The sequence below is a fragment of the Mauremys mutica genome, chromosome 1 (assembly GCF_020497125.1).
Source record: "Mauremys mutica isolate MM-2020 ecotype Southern chromosome 1, ASM2049712v1, whole genome shotgun sequence".
Lineage (NCBI taxonomy): Eukaryota > Metazoa > Chordata > Testudines > Geoemydidae > Mauremys > Mauremys mutica.
This window is the reverse complement of record NC_059072.1, coordinates 353,900,901-353,923,088: the sequence shown is the minus strand read 5'-3', so window position 1 is coordinate 353,923,088 and position 22,188 is coordinate 353,900,901.

Here is a 22,188-nt window from a genome sequence, read left to right as displayed (position 1 = left end):
TGCCTTCCTAGAGGCCTTTGAGAACTGACATCGGTAGCCTCGTGGGATGCAGTGATGAGCTGCCAAAATCTTAGGAACCGGTTCCCTCCTCCTTCACCCACCACCGAAGACCCGGTAGGGAACCGCCCAGTGAGTACACCCCCCACCCACGTCCTGCCGCCCCTCAGAAACCACAACCCATAACCCCCCTGCCCTGCTCCTTGTCCCCTGACCACTCCTTCCCAAGACCCCCAACCCTAACTGCCCCATCCACCCCCCTTCCCTGTCCCCTGACTCTCCCCCGCCGACCCATCCAACCCTTCCTCTCATTCCTGATGGCCCCCCCGGGACTCCTGCCCCATCCAACCACACCTTCTCTCTGTTTCTGCCCCCCACCACGTCATCCAACCCCTGCTCCTTCCTGACTGCCCCCCCGAACCCTTGCCCCCATTCAATCCCCCTGTTCCCTGCCGTCTGACCGCCCCAACCCCTATCCACTCCCCCACAGCCCAGCAAACTCCCCTGCCCTCTTCCAACACCCTGTCTCTGCTCCCTGCCCCGTTACCGCGCTGCCTGGAGCCACTCGGACGCAGCCAGGTCCACTCGGCCGGGACCGGGACCGGCACTGTGGGGGCCCGAGCCGAGTTGGCCAGAGCCGCTCGGCCGGGAAAATGGACCAGTGCCGGTGCTGCGAGGTCCGGGCAGGAACTGCTCGGCCAGGACCGGGACTGGTGACACAGGGCCCGGGCCAGAGCTGCTTGGCCAGGCCGGGACCAGTGCTGTGGGGTCCGGGCCGGGCTAGAGCTGCTCGGCCAGGACCGGGACCAGCACCACGGGGCCCGAGCCGGGCCGGAGCCGCTTGGCCGTGACCGGCACCACAGGCCCGGGGCCCGAGCTGAGCCAGAGTCTCTCGGCCAGGACCGGCACTGCGGGGCCTGAGCCGGGCCGGCTCGGAGCTGCTCGGCTGGGACAAGCACCGGCGCCGCGGGACCCGAGCCGGGCCGATGCCACTGGGGCCAGAGCTGGGGGTGCTTGGCCAGGACTGAGCAGGGGAGCTCAGCCAGGGCCAGGCCAGGGGCCACGCCGGAGGGAGCCGCCCGGCCTGAGCCGGACTGGGCCGCGCTATGCCTCTCTGGAGCCCTCCTCATGCCTGCCCCTAAGCTTACCTGCCTGCTGCTTGTTTCAGGCTTCTCACAAACATCTGATTCGCGGGAAGCAGGGGAGGGGGAGGAGAAGGAGGGCGGAGCGTTCAGGGGAGGAGAGGGAAGTGAGCTGGGGCCGGGGGCCGGGTGGATAGCTGCCCGACCTTTAGTTAAATTTAAAAGCTGTTTTAGAACCGGTTGTCCTGGAACAACGGGTTCTAAAAGGGTTTCGAAATTTAACAACCGGTTCCTGTGAACCGGTGGGAACTAGCTCCATTTCACCACTACGTGGGAGTAAATATATCATGCACCAGCTGGTTTTGCTCATGTCTGAGACACAGATCTCAAGAAGAAAATCCGGAAAAAGGACAAAATGGAAGAATGAACCAGCTCAGACTCCCTTATGGTAGGAGTTGTGGTGTCCATTTTTACAGGCGGCTGTAAAAGGTCGTGTTAAAGCAGGCAATTAATAAAACTTATTTATTTCAATGTGTCAATATGAATGTGTCCCCCTTCATATTTATGTGTAAAAGACGGTACCAGTAACCGTCATTTCTACGCAGGCAGCTCTATTAAAGAAAATATATTACATCGCCGGGGAAGTTGGGAGCTTCGGCGGGGGGAACCCTCTTTCTCCAGTGGCCAGAAAGCATAGTAAAACTTTAAATAGAAGACAGGTAACAGTTGGGCTTTCTGACACTTACACTTTACACATTTCCACCCCACCATCAACCTCAGCCTGGACAATTCCACACAAGAGATCCACGTCTAGACACTACAGCACTAGTAAACGATGGCTACCTAAACACCACCCTATACCGGAAACCTACTGACCACTATACTTACCTACATGCCTCCAGCTTTCATCCAGACCACACCACTCAACCCATTGTCTACAGCCAAGCTCTACGATACAATCGCATTTGCTCCAACCCCTCAGACAGAGGCAAACACCTACAAGATCTCTATCAAGCGTTCTTACAACTACAATCCCCACCTGCTGAAGTGAAGAAACAGATTGACAGAGCCAGAAAAGTACCCAGAAGTCACCTACTACAGGACAGGCCCAACAAAGAAAGTAACAGAACGCCACTAGCCATCACCTTCAGCCCCCAACCAGCAGTGTATTATCACCTATGCCAAAAAGGCCTAGGCCTAGGGCGGCAAATTTGCTCACGCCCCCTCCCCAACTCTGCCCCTTCTCCGAATCCCTGGCTCGCCTCGTCCCCCAGGCGCACTGCGCTTCCCTCTTTCCACCTCCCTCCCAGGCTTGCCACGCGAAAGCACTGGGAGGGAGGGAGAAGTGAGTAGCGGCGCACTCAGAGGAGGTGGAGCAGAGGTGAGCTGTGGCCTGCGGGTGCGGGGAGTAACCCGGGGGGGCCGGGGGGCAGGAACCGCTCCCTGGCCCAGCTCATCTCCGCTCCACCGCCGCCATCCCCCAAGCGCGCCACAACTCTCCTTCTCCCCCCTCCCTCCCAGGCTTGCCGTGGGGGTGCGGAGGTGAGCTGGCGCGTGGGGGGTTGCGCGGCAATTTTTTGAGGGCCTAGGGGCGGCAAATTTGTTAATCCGCCACTGCCCCCAACGAAAATCTCTCCAGCGCATAATCAAGGATCTACAACCTATCCTGAAGGACAATCCCTCACTCTCACAGATCTTGGGAGACAGGCCCCAAACCTACAGCAACCACACAACAAAAACACTAACTCAGGAACCTATCTTTGCAACAAAGCCTGTTGCCAACTCTGTTCCCATATCTATTGAGGGGATACCATCATAGGACCTAATCACATCAGCCACACTATCAGAGGCTTGTTCACCTGCACATCTACCAATGTGATATATGCCAGCATGTGCCATCAATGCCCCTCTGCCATGTACTTTTGGCCAAACCGGACAGTCTCTACGTAAAAGAATAAATGGACACAAATCAGACGTCAAGAATTATAACATTAAAAAAACCATAAAAAACCCAGTCGGAGAACAATTCAATCTCCCTGGCCACTTGATTACAGACCTAAAAGTCACAATATTACAACAAAAAAACTTCAAAAACAGACTCCAGCAAGAGACTGCTGAATTGGAATTAATTTGCAAATTGGATACCATTAAATTAGGCTTGAATAAAGACTGGCAGTGGATGGGCCATTACACAAAGTAAAACTATTTCCCCATGCTTATTTTTCCCCCCACTACAGTTTCTCACATCTTCTTGTCAATTGCTGGAAATGGGCCATTTTCATTACCACTACAAACAGTTCTTTTTCTCTCCTGCTGATAATAGCTCACCTTAACTGATCACTCTCCTGACAGGGTGTATGGTAACACCCATTGTTTCATGTTCTCTGTGTATATCTATATATCTATATATCTTCCTACTGTATTTTCCACTGCATGCATCCGATGAAGTGGGCTGTAGCCCACAAAAGCTTATGCTCAAATAAATTTGTTAGCCTCTAAAGTGCCACAAGTACTCCTGTTCTTTTTTCACTTTACACAAACCGGCTAAAATACATTTTAAAAGAAACAAGACCATTGTTTCAGATGTGGATATGCAATGGCAGGCAAATTTGGTGGATATGCACCTGTTCTCTAAATGCAGCAGCGGTTTTAATTACATCGTAACAGTGCTAGACATTCTATCCAAATATGCCTGGGCCTTAGGCCTAAAAGACAAGACGGGTGTTGAGGTATCCAAGGTCTTTCAAGCTATTTTCAGCAAAGGGCGCGTGCCTCAAAAATTACAAACCGATCGGGGGAAAGAATTTTTAAACAAACCTTTAAGCAGATTATTCAAGTGGCATGGAGTTCACCATCTTGTTACTAATAATGAAGTCAAAGCAGGGGTTGTAGAGCGATTTAACAAAACTTTAAAAACTAGGATGTGGAGATATTTTACAGCCCATAACACCTTTTGCTACATTGATGTGTTCCCTGACTTTAAAGAGTTACAACCAGCATTTCACAGAACTATACAGACCAGACCCGCTGATGTTAACCCTTCAAATTCTTTGAAGGTATGGAAAATGGTTTACGGAGATGGTTTAAAATAACACCGGTTGTTGCCCCTAAATAATCCCCCAGAGGGGGATTCCACTCACTCTCCCTTTTCACAAATATCACCAAGACAGTGTCATGGTACAGGCACCGCTCTTGCAACCTCTCTAGGAGGTTGTATAGTTCTAAGCAGGCAGAAGCGGTGGCGAAACAGGCTATGAAGACGTTGGTATTGCCAGAGACAGAGTCTCTTGCGGTCTTTTGCGTGCTTCCAAGACACACACGCGGTTTCATCATCCATAAACTCACAGGATGAAACCTTGTAATTGAGGGAAAACAGGTACTGAAAGAGTGGAGAAATTGGAGAGGGTCCAGAGAAGAGCAACAAGAATGATTAAAGGTCTTGAGAACATGACCTAAGAAGGAAGGCTGAAAGAAATGGGTTTGTTTAGTTTGGAAAAGAGAAGACTGAGAGGGGACATGATAGCAGTTTTCAGGTATCTAAAAGGGTGTCATAAGGAGGAGGGAGAAAACTTGTCCACCTTAGTTAGCCTCTAAGAATAAACAAGAAGCAATGGGCTTAAACTGCAGCAAGGGAGGTTTAGATTGGACATTAGGAAAAAGTTCCTAACTGTCAAGGTGGTTAAACACTGGACTAAATTGCCTAGGGAGGTTGTGAAATCTCCATCTCTGGAGATATTTAAGAGTAGGTTAGATAAATGTCTATCAGGGCTGGTCTAGACAGTATTTGGTCCTGCCATGAGGGCAGAGGACTGGACACGATGACCTCTCGAGGTCCCTTCCAGTCCTAGAATCTATGAATCTATAAAATCTAAAGGTTTATTCATAAAAGGAAAAAGATACAGATGAGAGCTAGAATTGGATAAATGGAATCAGTTACATACAGTAATGACAAAGTTCTTGCTTCAGGCTTGTAGCAGTGATAGAATAAACTGCAGGTTTAAATTAAGTCTCTGGAGTACATCCCCAGCTGGGATGGGTCATCAGTTCTTTGTTCAGAGCTTCAGTTTGTAGCAAAGGCCCTCCAGAGGTAAGAAGCAGGATTGAAGACAAGATGGAGATGAGGCATCAGCCTTTTATAGTCTTTTCCAGGTGTAAGAACACCTCTTTGTCCTTACTGTGGAAAATTACAAGCAAAATGGAGTTTGGAGTCATATGGACAAGTCCCTGCATACTTTGCTGACTTACAAGGCGCATCTGCCTTCTCTCAATGGGTCAGTTGTGTAGCTGATGGTCCTTAATGGGCCATCAAACAGGCTAGGCAGAGCTCAACACCAATTCGTCTGGGATGTCACCCAGAAGCATAGCATAAGTTTGAAATACAGACAGGATAGAGTCAATATTCATAACTTCAACTACAAAATGACACATGCACCCAGACAGCATAATCATAGCCAGCAACCCATAACCTGGTCTTAGACCTCTTATTTGACCCCCTTTACATAAGATTTGGTGCCACTACAGGACCTTGGTTGCAACCATGTTCTATACGGTCCCAGTTCAAGTCAATAATGTGACACAGGCATCTTCCGGTTTGGTCATTTTCTTTAAAACACGGTCAGGGTCTGCACTAAATTGCACAGCATTTATCAAGGTCACCCCTTACGCTAAATGTTCTTGGGTTAGGCACAGACATTGCATAGCATAACCTATGGCAAGAACAGTGTTTAATAAGCTTTCCAAATACAGCTCAGCACACAGGCCCCGGAGCTTGCAGTTTAGATCTACTGAAGTCCAAGTCACACAGTCATGGCGTCGTTCAGCTGGCACATCTATGACACAGCCCTCACAATCTTCAAAAAGCTTTTCCCTAAGCCAGTGATTAAGGACAGCATAAACAGCAACGCGTACAATAGTCCGCATGACTTTTTTATGCTCACGACGTGGCACTGGCTCAGTTACTTCCATGCCAAGCCTCCTAAACTCCTCATAGCTGTCATCCTCGGAGTCCTCTTCAACAATTTGTATCGGCATTGAGCAGAAACAAGGAGAGCCTGGTTCATCTTCGCTGCTTGATGTAACGCTGTCCATGGCCTCCGGGTCCTCTAGAAAGGCATCATCAAGCTGTCGAGAGATTTTCAGAAAAGGAACAGTGTAAGTTCCCACTGCTTGTTTTTAAACATACACAACACCCCCACCCCCGGTTCCTAACCCCATTAAACCCCATCATCAACAGTCACTTCTTAATCATTCATTTACCTGAGCAATGTCTTTTCCATTCGCCTCGTCCTCCGATGACTCCCCCGAGCTGTGTTCGCCTTCCACCTCTAGGGGGGGCGAAAAATGAGAGGCCTTCATGCTCATTGGGGTGCCTCACGAGAGTTTGGGTTTCGGGTACTGGCGTATCCATCAACGGCTTAGTCAAAGAGCCCTCGTGGGAACTGTCGCTGATGTAGCGCTTTCTCCACACAAGTCCAAAGACCCTCGGGGCTAAAACAAAGTCCAAAGTGCTCACAGAGGTGGTGAAGGAGCTCATGTTTCCATGATTTCTAAAGCACGCATCCTTGGTAAAAGATGGCCTCTTCTGCCCCGGCGCTGGGACTTATGGGGTGATAGTGTTGCGCTCTGATTGGCAGAGGGCACTGGGAGGAGTTCTTAGAAGGGTGACACGATCCTCATCTGGGCGGGTCACCCCACCCCGGAACACCACCGATTGGTCAAATCTGCTCTGGGGGTGGTCCTATGCGGCCGAAACCCATCGCGATTGGTAGAGAGCATTGGGAGGAGTTCTTAGAGGGGTCACACGAGCCACATCCGGATGGGTCACCCCACCCTGGAACACCCCTGATTGGTCAAATCACCTCTTGGGGCAGGCCTATGGGGGCAAAACCCCTTCTGATTGGTAGAGAGCAGAGGGAGGAGTTATTAGAGGGGCCACATGACACACTTTGCTTCCGATCATGTGTTCACCTTGACCCCGGAAGTAATACCCCCATGGGTGGGACTTCTGGTGATAGGTGGGCGGGGCTTAAGGGGTCGAGGGGCGGGGTTTGGGGGTCATGGGGCTGATTTGGATTTGATTGATGGTAGGGCCCTAATAGTACTACTGGACACTCTTAGAGGCCCTTGCCTTCCAAAAGGCTGGCTTTGTAAATTTAGTATCAGCTCTTCTTGAAGGAAGGATTGATTCTTGAACCGTGTGACGGGTCCGGTACCTCAGCACCCCCTAGTGGCAGGGGCGAGCTGGGGGCCTAGCGCCACGCCACTCCCTTGTCCGTCGGTCGGCCCCTGGTAGCCGGCGTATTACGGCCTAGCGGCCGGAGTCCATAAACACCCCCTTCGGAGCGGGGTAGCACGGCCTAGCGGCCAGAGTCCATAAACACCCCCTTCGGAGCGGGGTAGCACGGCCTAGCAGCCAGAGTCCATAAACACCCCCTTCGGAGCAGGGTAGCACGGCCTAGCGGCCAGAGTCCATAAACACCCCCTTCGGAGCGGGGTAGCGCGGCCTAGCGGCCAGAGTCCACAAACACCCCTTCGGAGCCGGGGAGCGCGGCCTAGCGGCCGGAATCCATAAACACCCCCTTCGGAGCGGGGTAGCACGGCCTAGCGGCCAGAGTCCATAAACACCCCCTTTGGAGCGGGGTAGCGCGGCCTAGCGGCCGGAGTCCATAAACACCCCCTTTGGAGCGGGGTAGCGCGGCCTAGCGGCCGGAGTCCATAAACACCCCCTTTGGAGCGGGGTAGCGCGGCCTAGCGGCCAGAGTCCATAAACACCCCCTTTGGAGCGGGGTAGCGCGGCCTAGCGGCCAGAGTCCATAAACACCCCCTTCGGAGCGGGGTTTAAGGGGTGGGGTAGGGGGACTCGGGCCCGCCCTCTCCACCGAGCCCCGACCCAGGGCCCTGATTGTGGCAAGCTCTCCTTGCCACCCGCTTGGCGGGGATCCGCCCGCAACACGCCAAGCGGTACTGCAGCTTTAAGGCTGTCAGTCCCGATAATCACCCTGGGTCACTTCCTACCCTGTCTAGCCGGACGTCTGCGTTGTGGGAGCGGTTCCCCCGTAGGTCCCTCGCGACAGGCGTCCCTCCCCGGGGTCTCCGGTACGGCCTCAGCTCGGCTGACGCCCCGGTCCAGGCTCACTGGCTCTCCTTCTGCAGGAGCTGACCGTCTGCGTCCTTCCCCCCCGGTGGCCAGCCCAGACTGAGCAGACCTGCAGGCTTTTATACCGGTCTGCCAGTTGGAGCATGCCCAGCAGAGCTTCCTGGGCGTGGCTTCCTCTGCTAGCAAAGAAGGGTTAACCCCTGCTGTACCAGTGCGGGGCTGTCCCGCCCCGTCACAAACCACATGAGGTAAAGTAACAAATCCAGTGAGCTAGCCACACCCTCAATCTCATCCAAGCCCCCAGGCCCCCCTTCATCTTGGAATCTGGGTTTAAATGTCATACCCCAAGGAGAGTCTCTTATACATCAGTCTCTGTGTCCCAGGACAACAAGCCATTCTTCTCATCGACTTTAGCCCATGCTTACCAGACCCACTGGATGATAGGGAGATGTTGGAATTTATGGGCCCCTTCTGTTAGTGGGCATGCTGGCAGGGTGGGATTCAGTAGGATGGAAAGCGGACACCCTTGGAGGCCCTTGCCTTCCAAAAGGGTGGCTTTGTAAATTTAGTGTCGGGTGTTCTGGAACGAGAGTCCTTGGACATTCGGGACTTCACTTTGTTTTGAAGCTTGCTGAAGATTTGCTTGAGGCGCATTAACCTCTGTTTGAGAACTTTGCTCCTTGAAGGGGATGGTGTCCTAGCTCTGGAGGCCTTTGGTGACTTTGGGGGAGAACTGTCAGGATTCCCAGTTGCTTTCTCCCCAGCTTGCGAAAGCCCTGTTGTACTCGTAGCAATGGACACCATCTTTGGTTGCCTGGTGGGAGCCCTTTTCCCCATTCCATCCTGCGTCTTGCTCTTGTCTGCTGGAAGGAGCCACACCACTGGCACCTTGTTGTGGTTGGATGATGCTGAGGAGTCTCCTGGAGTCCATCGCTGTGGAATTCCATGGGATCTTCCGGGCACGTCAGCACCTGCAGAGCCAGCTGGTCTCTTCCATCGAAGCTTACTGCACTTCTTGCAGATTTTGATTGGCGGCTGGTCCCTGGAGAGCTTTGAATTCACAGTTCCATCGAACCCATGTGAACCCATGATGTCTCGAAGACCATGCAGCTCAGCAGATGTCTCCTTCTGAGTTTTCTTACCCTTCATCTTTCCTGGCTGTGCCTTGCGGCACTGCTGGCAAACTGAGACCTGGCCCACCAAAGGGCGGGAGCTGCTCAACATTTCCGTCAGGTGCTTGATCTGCAAGTCGTGTGCAGCCTGCCCAGCAATGAGAGAGTCAAGGGGGGATCTTGTTAGCTGCTCAGAGCCTGGGGCCTCTGGGGCAACCTGGTGGCATTGGGTCCTGGGAAGATCTGCCCTGCTCTCACCTGCTTGTGCCCCTGGCCCCAGGCAGGAGCCTTCTCCCAAGAGAACCTTCCTCTCCATGTGCAGCTCCAGCTTCTCTTCAGTCCCTTTGCTGTCACACACACTGGTAAGGGGCTTTCTCAACTCGCTCCTATAAATCTGGAGTGTCGCTTCGAGTGTCTTCTCTGCTATTGTGGTTCCTGGAGGTGGCGATGTCAGATCCATCCTTGCTGGCAGAGGACAGCGATCTGGGTTAGTCTGGTTTCCTGCTGCGCTATCATTCCTGCCCGTCTCCATGGTGGTATCTTCCACTGGCGTTGGAGGACGTGTGGAAGAAGAGGAGCTTGTGCTTTGCCTCCCTGTCTGCAGGAAATCGGTCTCCATCTCACTGAACTCCACACTGGCTCCCCTGGCTTGGACGGCGTGAGGCAGCTTTGCCGGGGGCTCTGGATCCAGGGTGAGCAGCCCCCTCTGCATGATGAGATGCTCACGCCTTATGTGGAGTTCGACGGGGTGGGCAGGCTGTTGTCCCATGGTTGGGAATGCCGCTGTCCTGTGCTTGCCTGGCTCCCTAGGGGGGCGGAGTGGCCCAGGCAGGGCAGTCTCTGTCAGGAGGGGAGCATCTCTGTGCGACTCTCTCACAATCTTAGGAAAAGCCTTCATTTCGATCTCCAAGCATTTTTGAGCCACGTGATCCTGCAGCTTGATCCACGCCATGGGCACAAACCTGGCCAGGATGGCATCAGGGGATACCATAATCCTGTGGGCCTTTTGGGGCAGAGGTCCCCAGGGGCAGACACATGGCTCTTGGATCTCCTGTGCATGCTGAGGCCTGGTGTCGGATCTCAGGGGCTTTGGGACCTTTGCTGGAAATCCACATTTGGGCCGATCTGTGCTGAATTCCCATTGCTGCTTGGTGTCCTGCTCACCCAGCAATGGCTCCCCTGGAATGGGGGTTTGTGGAGCCCCCAGTTGGCTCTGCAGATGCTTCTGTCGGATGTTGAAGTCTGAGCCATGGGCTGACATCTGGTCCAGACCTATGTTCTGCTCTCGCCGGTCTCGTCTGCTGTGGGCAGGGGCCTGGGGAGAGGCTGGGCTTGGCTGGGATGAGTGGATCCTTCCCAGCTCGTGACAGTCATGATCTCCCTTGTGTGGCAGAGGGGCTCTGACCAAGTCACGGAGGCTTCTCTCAGGGAAAAGGAGCTGGGACTCCAGAGGGGAGAGGTGGTGGATTCCATAGAGGAATAGGAACTGGCTCATCACAGATGTCGACACACTCGGCCTATGGGAGAGAGCAGACAGGGACAGATGGGACATGGCCCTGCTGAGCAAAAGCAGGGCGTGGGCACAGCCTTCCAACAGTAGTGCAATGGGGCAGTGCCTAGGCATGCATTGCACACCACACCCTGACACAAGGACATCAGCTGGGTAACGAAGGACTGAGAGGGGGAGCTGGCACTCATTTTATCTAGAACGATAACCCCTTCGTCACACGCACATGTGCAGCACCTAGCACAATGGGGCCTTGAGCATGACCGGGGATCTACTGCTATTTTAATAGAAAGATTAGCTAACAAGAATTGGTTTGGGGGAGGAAGATGTGAGCATGTGTGTGTAACTCTTGCCAGAGGATGTTGTGAAGGCCAAGACCATAAACTATAAAAGGAACAGGATAAATTCATCAATGGCTATTAGCTAAGGTGAGCATGACTGGGGATCTACTGCTATTTTAATAGAAAGATTAGCTAACAAGTGTCTGGTTTTCCCTGCTCCCTCCTCTCTATATTCACTCTCCCCTCCCACCCAGCCCCCAGTCTGGTGCCCCCTGGTCAGTTGCCTTACGGTATCAGAACTTCATCCAGGTGTCTGGCCATGTCCTGTAGCCTCCTGTCAACCAGCCTGAGGCGCTGAGCCAAGCGGAGCTTCTCCGGGTGCACAGGGCAGCTGTGGAACAGAGAGAGCAGATAGCTGAGTGCAGGCCCTGCCCTCAGGCCCTCGTTTACCCAGAGGGGCGGCACCGAAAGGCTCCCTGTCCCATTCTCCACTGAGGCAGCCTCCTCCCCTGCAATACCCGGGCCTTGGATGTTCTGGTTTGGGGTTAGCTGGATTGTTAGGTGAGCCCTGCTAGTGCTGAGGAGGTGAGAGTGTATCCTACTGGCAGCGTGTGTGTCATGTCCTGCCCACAGAAGCTAATCAACATATAGGATAACAGCCTACTATAGCTGCCAACTAATGCAGCTACTTCTTCAGCTCTAAGGGGTGCTTTATGCTGCGGAGCTAAAGATCCAGGGTTCAAATCCTGCTGGGAACCCATGCCGGGGGACTGGAGGAGGGGCCGTTACACAAGTGCTGCTGGATCCCTTTCACCCTACTCACCGTACCAGAAAAGCCAGCCTTCCTTCTGACCGCCTCACCTCCCTGGGGTGCACGGGGCTGCTCCCAGAAAACATTTTCTCCCCCTCTTGGGAGGGGAGGATTGTCCAGTCCAGTCGACACAATCTACCCCCCCCCCACTGCCCAAGGTTAAATGAACCGTATGATGCTTGAGGAAGGGAATGACCCACTGTACAAGGCGTGGGGGTGGATTAGAGATGGCAACTTCTGCTGGGTGGGAATGAATTACATGAGTCTAAAGGAGAAGAGTTGCTTGCGTGGTACATAGGTCGGGGCAGGGGAGGGATTACTCGGGCTACTGCCACTGGGTGAGGATGAATTGCATGACGCTAAAGGAGAGGACAGACCCACTGCAGATTCATGGAGGGGGGCATTGCTTACCATGTCTCTAGGGATGCACAAGCCTCTTCCAACTCTTCCTCACTGCACCCAAAAGCTGCCAGAAGTGAGACATAAAGGAGACATTGAGCTGCTTGGGCACCCTCTGCTTCCTAGCAGTCTATTGCCCCAGATTTCAGAGGCAGCCTGTGAACGGAGCCCCAGCCAGTGCCTCTGCACGACTCTGGGCACGACTGCGCCTTCGCAGGAAGAGGGGAGGCAGGTGGGGGAATAGACCCTATTTCTTTGCTTTGTATGGGGCCTGAGTCTGCCACTGCAGCTGTGGGGTCAGGGGCTGCTTACCTTTTCGTTTCTGCTTTTTCTTTCTGTGTCTCCTCTTCCTCCGAAGAGCCTGTCACACACAGAGAAAGCAGCAGGGTTAGAAGAGAAGAGAACTCCTCAATAAACCTGAGAGAACAATGAGCCAGAGGTGATTGCCATGTGGGGCCTGGGGGAAGTTTTTCTTTGTGGAAGAGTATTGCACTATGAGGCTTCATGGGTAGGCATTGTGCTTTCCTGTGATGCAGACAATGTAGGGCACACAGCACAACCCATAACAGGGGTCACTGGAACAATCCAGGGGTTGGAGAAACAGGAGATTGCTGGTACCAGGAGCCTGCAGAGTTTATAAGCATTGAAGGAGAGAAAAAACTTTTTCACTAGGAGGGTGGTGAAGCACTGGAATGGGTTACCTAGGGAGGTGGTGGAATCTCCTTCCTTAGAGGTTTTTAAGGGCAGGCTTGACAAAGCCCTGGCTGGGATGATTTAGTTGGGGATTGGTCCTGCTTTGAGCAGGGGGTTGGACTAGATACCTCCTGAGCTCCCTTCCAACCCTGACATTCTATGGATTCTATGATTCTATGAGGTGACATGATCACATGTCCCTGCGTGTCAAAGCAGCATCCCAGGAAACTTCTCAGGAAGGAGGAAGATTAGTATCTCCCAAGTCCTATTGTCCTTCCTAATGGCCCATCCAGGCTGATTGCCCACTGTTTGGGGGCATTCCCCTGGTGCAAGCACTTTTGTAATTGATACAGAGCCCATATTCCTAACTTCAGATACAGAAATGATACATCCATACAAATTGGATAATCCCATTCAGTAAATCAGAACCTTTCCAATGATATCTCACATGACCCATCTTGCATAAAACATACCTTAGTTATGCCATATTCATAGAACAATATTTCTATGAAGAATATGGGGCGTAATGTCACAGGGGTGAAGAAGCATGTGGACAAGGGCGATCCAGTGGATATAATGTACCTGAACTTTCAGAAAGCCTTTAACAAGATCCCTCATCAAAGGTTCTTAAGAAAAATAAATTGTCATGGGATAAGAGGGAAGGTCTTCACACGGACCAGTAACTGGTTTAAAGGTAGGAAACCAGCGTTGAGCTGCAGCCGGTTCACACCGGATCGCGGGAACCGGTTGTTAAATTTAGAAGCCCCCTTTAGAACCGGTTGTTCCTGGAGGGACAACTAGTTCCAAAAGGGCTTTTAAATTTAACTAAAGCTCGAGCAGCTCCCTGCCCTTCCCCCAGCTCCAGCTCACCTCACTCCGCCTCCTCTTCTGAAGCTCCTCCGGCTTCTCCTCCTCCTCCCCAGCTTCCCGCGAATCAGCTGTTCGCGCGGGAAGCCTGGGAGGGCTGAGAAGGAAGCAGCGCTTCCACCAGGTGAGCTGGGGCCTGGGGCGGGGGTGCCAGCGGGAGGAGGGCTCCAGGCGGCGCGCCGCTCGGCGAGGTCGTGGTGAGACTCTGGGGTCGGGTGACGCGGCTCCTGCCCCCAGGGTCCAGCTGCGACCTCGGCCTGGCGGCACGGCTCCTGCTCGGGTCCGGCCCCCGGGTCCGGCCGGGCGGTGCGGTTCCTGCCCGGCCGCCGGGTCCGGCCCCGACCTCGGCCGGACGGCGCGGTTCCTGCCCCGACCTCGGCCGGACGGCGCGGTTCCTGCCCCGACCTCGGCCAGACGGCGCGGTTCCTGCTCCGACCTCAGCCGGGCGGTGCGGTTCCTGCCCCGACCTCGGCCGGACGGCGCGGTTCCTGCCCCGACCTCAGCCGGGCGGTGCGGTTCCTGCCCCGACCTCAGCCGGGCGGTGCGGTTCCTGCCCCGACCTCGGCCGGACGGCGCGGTTCCTGCCCCGACCTCAGCCGGGCGGTGCGGTTCCTGCCCGGCGGCGCGGTTCACGCCCGGCCGCCAGGTCCAGCCCCGACCTCGGCCAGGCGCGGTTCCTGCCCAGCCGCCGGGTCCGGCCACCGGGTCCGGCCGGGCGGCGCGGTTCCTGCCCGGGTCCGGCCCCGACCTCGGCCGGGTGGCGCGGCTCCTGCCCAGTCCCCGGGTCTGGCCCCGACCTCAGCCAGGCGGCGTGGCTCCTGCCCGGCCCCAACCTTGGCCGGGTGGTTCCGGTCCCAGCCCCAGCCCAGCTGGGCCCCCACCTCCAGGTAGCATGGTAAGGGAGCAGGGAGGGGGTGTTGGAAGAGGGCAGGGGAGTTGGGGGGGTGGATTAGTGTCGGGGCAGTCAGAGGGCAGGGAACAGGGGGATTGAACGGGGGCAAGGGTCCCGGGGTGGCAGTCAGGAAGGAGCAGGGGTTGGATGGGGCGGTGGGGGGCAGTTAGTGGTAGCGATTCCAGGGACAGTCAGGGGACAGAGAGAAGGGGTGGTTGGATGGTGCAGGGGTCCCCGGGTGCCATCAGGAATGAGAGAAGGGGTTGGATGGGGTGGCAAGGGGCAGTCAGAGGACAGGGAAGGGGGGTGGATAGGGCACTGGTCCCGGGGGTGGGGGCTGTCAAGGAACATGGGGGGGGTTGGATGGGGCAGGAGTTCCCCGGGGGGGGCATGACCCCTCATGGGGTGAGGAGGAGGGAACCGGTTGTTAGTATTTTGGCAGCTCATCACTGTAGGAAACCAAAAGGTAGGAATAAATGGTGAGTTAATGAAGAGAGATAAATAGCAAGGTCCCCCAAGGATCTGTACTGGGACCAGAGTTGTTCAGTACATTTTTATCAGCAGCAATTTTGTATTTACTTCCAAGTCATTGAAAAAATGTTGAATAGCCTCAGACCTAGTACTGATCCCTGCAGAGCCCCATTAGAAACACCACATTCGATGAGCCCTTTGACAATTACTTTTTGAGATCTGTCAGTTAGCCATTAGCCTGTTCTCAATCCATTTAACCTGTGCTCCATTGATATTGTAGAGTGCTAATTTTTAATCCAAATGTCCTGCAGTACTTGTATGCATAAACAGGGGAATCTCAAGTTGGAGGAGAGAGGTTGTTTAACTCTGTATTTGGCACTGGTGCAACCACTGCTGGAATCCTGTGTCCAGTTCTGGTGTCTAACATTCAGGAAGGATGTTGATAAATTGCAGAGGATTCAGAGAAGAGCCATAAGAATGATTAAAGGATTAGCAAACATGCCTTGTAGTGATAGACTTTAGGAGCTCAGTCAATGTCGCTTAAAGAGGTTAAGGGTGGTTTGAGGAAAAGTCTCTAAATACCTACCTGGAGAAGAAATAATTACAAATGGGCTCTTCAATCTAGCAGAGAAAGGTCTAACATGGTCCAATGGCTGGAAGTTGAAACTAGACAAATTCAGACTGGAAAGAAGGTGTCGATTTTTAACAGTGAGAGGAATTAACCATTGGAACAATTGACCAAGGTCATGGTGGATTGATTCTCCATCACTGGCAATTTTTAAAATCAAGATTGGACTTTTTAATAAAAGGTATGCAGTAGGCATTATTGTGTGGAAGTTCTTTGGCCTGCGTTAGACAGGAGGGTCAGACTAGAAGATCCCAATGGGTCCATCTTGCCTTGGAATTTATGAAAAACAACACCTTACACAAGTCTAAGTTTGTCACATCTATGTTTAACATGGCCCATTTTCCAGGCCAACCTCCCGTAGCTTTTTGAATGTTGACAAAACATTAGCACACTTCCAGCCTTCTGGAATTCCCTCAGGAATCCTAAATTTGTTCAAAAATTAAGGTCAGTGGGCCAATAACCTCCTGAGCCAGCTCTTTGAGGACTCTTGGGTGGAGATGATCCGAGCCTGCTGATTGAAAAATACTTATGTTTGGTTCCTGCATTCAGCTGGCATCAATCCAGCCTTTCCATCTCTCTAGGAGTCTCACTTACCTCAGATATGGCGAGCCTGATCACAGCATAAAAGACAGCAAAGAGCAGATAGAGAAGGAGTGAACTCATTTCCCCGGGCTCAGGCACTAAGACACTCTCAGCACAGACGCTCTCAAAGCAGCAACAAGTACCCAAGCTACACCTGAGGGCAGGTTGCTGCTCTGGCATCAGGCAGGCGCTGATGTCATCTCTAGGTCACAATGGGGCTGCCCTCCTGCAATCTCCCTCTAGTCTGTGAGGTGTCAATGCTGTACTTAGATCAGGAGATGGCATGGGGCAACCGCCCAAATGGGCTGAGCTCAGAATAAGGCAGGAGAGAGGGCATCAGGTTTCCCAGGAAAACCCTGGGTCTTTTCCGAGCTCTAGGACTCTCCAGCCCTTAGGCAAGGGACATTTTTTTCCCTACTTGTAGGAACTCCTAAAACCCCTGTGACTGAGGCAGAATCTCCCAGCCTGAAGTGAGAAGCAGCCCTAAAGTGATTCTCTAGTGCTACCAGTGCAGAAAAACGTTCATGGTATCGCCAGCCCAAGCATTCCAACACCATGAGCTGGGCCCCACCAAAATCAGGAGATTGGCTTCAAAATAATGAGATCTTCCAAAAACATTCATCTGGGGAACTCTTCATTTGCCTTCTGGTGTCTGAGCCGCTAGGGTGCACTCAATTCATGTTCTCCAGCTTCTCTTTGCAACCACGAGGGCTTAAAATTGGCTAACAAATAAAATAAAATAAAATAAAATAAAATAAAGAGCAGAGATTCTCAGATAAATCACTTGACTCCAGCAGTGGGCGCTTTAAGAAAAGCACCCTGTATCATAAGATAATAAAGAGCCCTACCTCTTATCTAACATGTTCAATCAGTAGATCTCAAAGCACTTTACAAAGGAGGTCTGTAGCATTAGCCCCCTTTTCGAGATGGGAAATGGAGGCACAGAGAAGAGCAGTGACTTGCCTAAGGTCACCCAGGAAGACAATAGCAGAGCCAGGACTAGCACTTAAGTCTCCTGAGTTCCATCTAGTTCTCAATCCACTAGGCCACAGTGCATTTGAAGTAAGGGGTCATAGTCAATACATTCCTGTAGCGGTTAGTTTGGGCTCTTCCAATACCATTGTTATTGAAGTTACACATTTTGACCTGTGATCTGTGCTGGTACCGGGGCATCCTTGTTAAAATGAGTTTCTCACAGCAGGTTGCATCTGAGTTCTTGTTAGGCCTGAACACAAGTTAACTGGACCATGTCTCCGATGTCCCCATGGGAAAGTTTAAAAGCCATTGAGGGCCTTGCAGTGCACTGACATACTGGGATTTTCAGAAAGCCTTTGACAAGGTCCCTCAGCAAAGGCTCTTAAGCAAAGTAAGCTGTACTGGGATCAGAGGAAGGGTCCTCTCATGGATCAGTAACTGGCTGAACCATAGGAACCAAAGCGTAGGAATACTGCATGCAGATGTGGTCTCCCCATCTCAAAAAAGATATCTTGGAATTGGAAAAGGTTCAGAAAAGGGCAACAAAAATGATTAGGGGTGTGGAACAGCTTGCATAGGAGGAGAGATTAATACGACTGGGACTTTTCATCTTAGAAAAGTCAACTACAGGGGATATGATAGAGGTCTATAAAATCATGATTTGTGTGGAAAAAGTAAATAAGGAAGTGTTATTTACTCCTCATAACAGAAGAACTAGGGGTCACCACACGAAATGAATAGGCAGCAGGTCGAAAAGAAACAAAAGGAAGTATTTCTTCACACAATGCACAGTCACCTCCTTTCCAAAGAATGTTGGGAAGGCCAAGACTATAAGAGGGTTCAAAAAAGAACTAGATAATTTCATGAAAGATAGGTCCATCAATGGCTACTAGCCAAGATGGGCAGGGATGCCCCACCATGCTCTGAGGGTCTCTAGGTTCTCTTTACCAGAAACTGGAAATGGATGACAGGGGATGGATCACTTGATGATTCCCTGTTCTGGTCATTCCCTTTGAAACACCTGGCATTGGCCACTGTCGGAAGACCGGATACTGGGCTAGATGGACCTTTGGTCTGACCCAGTGTGGCCATTCTTATGTTACAGCTGTTCAGCCTCCTTGATACCTGGGATGTCATAATCCTGCTCAGTTCTCCAGTCTTCCATGGAGTCTGGATGGAAAGACAGGGTAGATGTCACCTAGTGAGCTGGGCCTGTAAGAGAACCTGTGTTCAGGCAGAGAGGGGCTCCTGGGAGAGCAGAGTCAGGGCTCCGTTAAAGAGCCGGAGTCAAGGGCCTGGCCTGAGTTTAACCCACCAAACTTTGATTACACCCGTACCCGTAATAATTCCATTGTACTGCAGGGACAGTGAGCAGGTTCAGTCTGTTCTGGCAGCGGAACTCCCACCTGTGGAGAACAACACAAATCTTCACACTGGGACAGGTGGGGATGCCAGTACTCTGAGTTGCTCCGAAGTGGAGGAAAGACACCTCAGTGTAGTAAAGCTGCTCAGACTAAACAAAAAAAAAATCCTTCTGTTGATCAGACGACAATCTGTGGGTTAACTAAGATGCCTCTAAATCGAAACATGCTCTTATCATTACAGCAATACAGCACATACCAGTCAAAGAAAAATAACAGTATCTAACATACAGATTTCTTCAGTACTGAAAGGTACACGGGCCACTAATCCTATGCATTGAAAGCGTGCGCTGCTTATTTGGCATTTATGTCCTCACACCCTCCTGAGCTGACCAAGCAGCAAGCACTCTGTTCTTTGAATAGGCTGGGATCCTTCTCCTGGCAGTTATCTGCTTGCTGCAGGTAGCCAAAGCAGGCCTGCGAACATCAGCCCTCGGGGCAGAGATCTTCAGCGCCCTTGCGATATGGCTGTCTCTCTCTGGGGCTGGCTGAACTGGCGGAACAGGTTGGCACCCTCTTTTTTTTAAATTTGGGAGTGGAATTGGCCCTCCACCCTTGGAGATGCCCTACTGAACATATGTGACCCAAAGCACCCTCTAGTCACACCCTGCATGTGATGGTAATAATCTTTGTACAAAATATGCCTTGTGAGGTACCATTTGAAAACTAACAACTCTCTGGTCAATCAGATCATGATGCAACATTACATAGAGAGTTATGAGTTCCCCCTGTACGACATTACTTGTGAAAACCCGACAGCCCCTCCTAGGCAAACACTGTTAAAGAGGTCTGTCCTAAACAAAGGAATGGGGGTTTATATAAGCAGCAAACAGGGTCATTAAGACAGCAGGGGAAGGAGATGGTAGTGAACAGAGCAATTTACATTTCAGCAAATGCAAGTGGGGGGAGGGGGAGGGAGAAGAGCACGAATAATGTTGATAGACCTTGGTTGTTGGCAGGCAGGATCCAACCTGGGACTTCTGGAGCTTAGTGCATGAGCCTCAACTGCATGAACTAAGAGCCAACCAGCTGTTAGCGAGGGCTGTAGAGCAGACTCATTGAACTGTCTCTAAATGGTCTCGGTGCCACTAGATAGGACAGAGCACCACCCCCAGGAGGTGTGTGGGTTACAGACTTCCCCTCGCTGAGGAAGCACGTCCCGAGCTCAGAGACTTCCCGGTTGAAATCCCAGACAAGCCCCCACTTGTAACATTGACAGACCCCGGTTGGTGGCGAGCGGGATTGAACCTAGAACTTACTGCATGAATCTCTACCGCATGAGCTAAAAGGCTGCAGCACAGACTCATTTTATCTCCCTCTCATTAAGTGGTCTTGGTGCCACTTGACAGGACAGGACACCACACCCAGGAGGTGTGTGGATTACACACGGAGCCTTCACCACCAGACTTCAGGTCGCCTTCCTCACAGCTTGGATAAACTTTGCTTTGAGGGGATCCTTTAGAACCATGGCTCTCAACCTTTTCTGTTGTGTATTTGGTTGTCATGGTTTTTGTTCCTATGGCAACTGAGTTAGATTATTAGGGGATAGCCTGGCCAGCTTTGGCCGGTTGAGTGAGCTCTGTGTCTGTAAATAAAATGGTAGTTTTGTTAGCTGTCTGCTGTCTGGCCTCAAGTGATTTCTTCCTAAACTGGCTGCCCCCAAGGATATAACATTTTCAGTCTACTGTGCCCCTTTCAGGAGTCTGATTTGTCTTGTGTAGCCCCAAGTTTCACCTCACTTAGAAACGACTTGTTTACAAAATCAGATCTAAAATACAGATGTGTCACAGCACACTCTTACTGACAAATGGATGACTTTCTCCTTTTGTCTGTATGAAATTTTAACCTGTACTTATTTCATTAGTGCTTGTTATGTAGCCTTCTGTAAAACTAGGCAAATATTGACAGGAGTTGATGTGCTCCCTAGAAGACCTCTGTGTACCCCGTGCCCCTGGTTGACAACCACTGCTTTAGAAGAATCGTCTTCCAAGACTCAATGGACTAGAAAAGAAAGAGGCAGACAACCCCACATTCTTTCACCTAAGAAAACAAAAGCACCAGCACCTTTGGGCCCCTGGAAGAGAGCCTGAGCAAGGGGAGAGCCAGTCACCATTTTGCTGGGAGACTGTGGCTGAGAGAAACCATCTTGAACAAAGCCTGTGTGAAATAAGGCATACATTGATATTGGTGAGAGTAATTAATCACTGGAACAATTTACCAAAGGTTGTAGTGGATTCTCCATCACTGACAACTTTTAAATCAAGACGGGATGTTTTTCTAAAAGATCTGCTGTAGGAATGATTTTGGGGAAGTTTTCTGGCCTGTGTGATACAGCATTCCGGCCTTGGAATCTATGAAAGCACCTTTCAAAGGGCAGTCTGGGTTAGTAGACTATTAAACACATGAGGAAACTGAGGTACAGAGAGGCGACTCATAAAAAAAAAAACTGAGGCTCATCCAGGCTCATGCAACAAGTCAGTGGCAGAGCTGCGACTGCACTGAGGTTTCCTGACTGCCCAGCCTGTGCTCTGCCCACTGGAACACACTGTCTCCTCGATAGTACATTATATTCCCTGAAAATCAATTCTGAATAAGGAAAGGCGAGCATTCACGTTAGCAATCAGATTTCTTGGAGTTCTGCTCATCCAATCAGGGAACAGAACTCAAGTCCTATGACTCGAGTGTCCAATCCACACACTGTGAGTATTAGTGAAATAGGGATAAATTTGAGTGCCCTGTAAGCTTCTTATGGAGAATTTTGAAGAGGAAATGGGATGGGTTCACAGCCTAAATTATTCCCCATGAATTATTTGCTTAGCTGTAAAGCTAAGTGCTTCCATACCCCCCACAAATCGGCAAGTACTGCCAACCCAATCCATTCAGACATCACAAGTCAGGCCTCCCAAATCATGAGATATTAAAATTATCGGGGGGATTCTTTTGATTTGCCTTATACTTTTTGAACCATTGGGGGGGGGTCACATTTTGAACATGACGGGCTGGACATTTAGTATTTTTTAAATGAAAGTGGAGATTCTTGTGTGCTCGGAGGTGGCCCCGCTCCGGGGTACTCTCTCCGCACCGGCCGCTTCCCTGACCCCTGATCAGCACATTAAGTTCAAACCAAATACAATTTATTAAACAGCAACTGTAAGGAAACCAAGGAAAAATGGAAGAGGGTTAAGGGGAAAAAGGGACCCGCCCTGTGGGCTTGGGGGCACCACACCCGGCGTCTCTGGGACGTGAGAGCAGGTCACAGCCTGTTCCTCACACTCCCGGCTCCCTCGCAGGCCTCAGGCTCTAGGCAGCTGGGCCCTTTTACCCAGCACTGCCCACCCCCCCGGTCAGGGTCACGTTCCCTCTCCCCCGAGTCC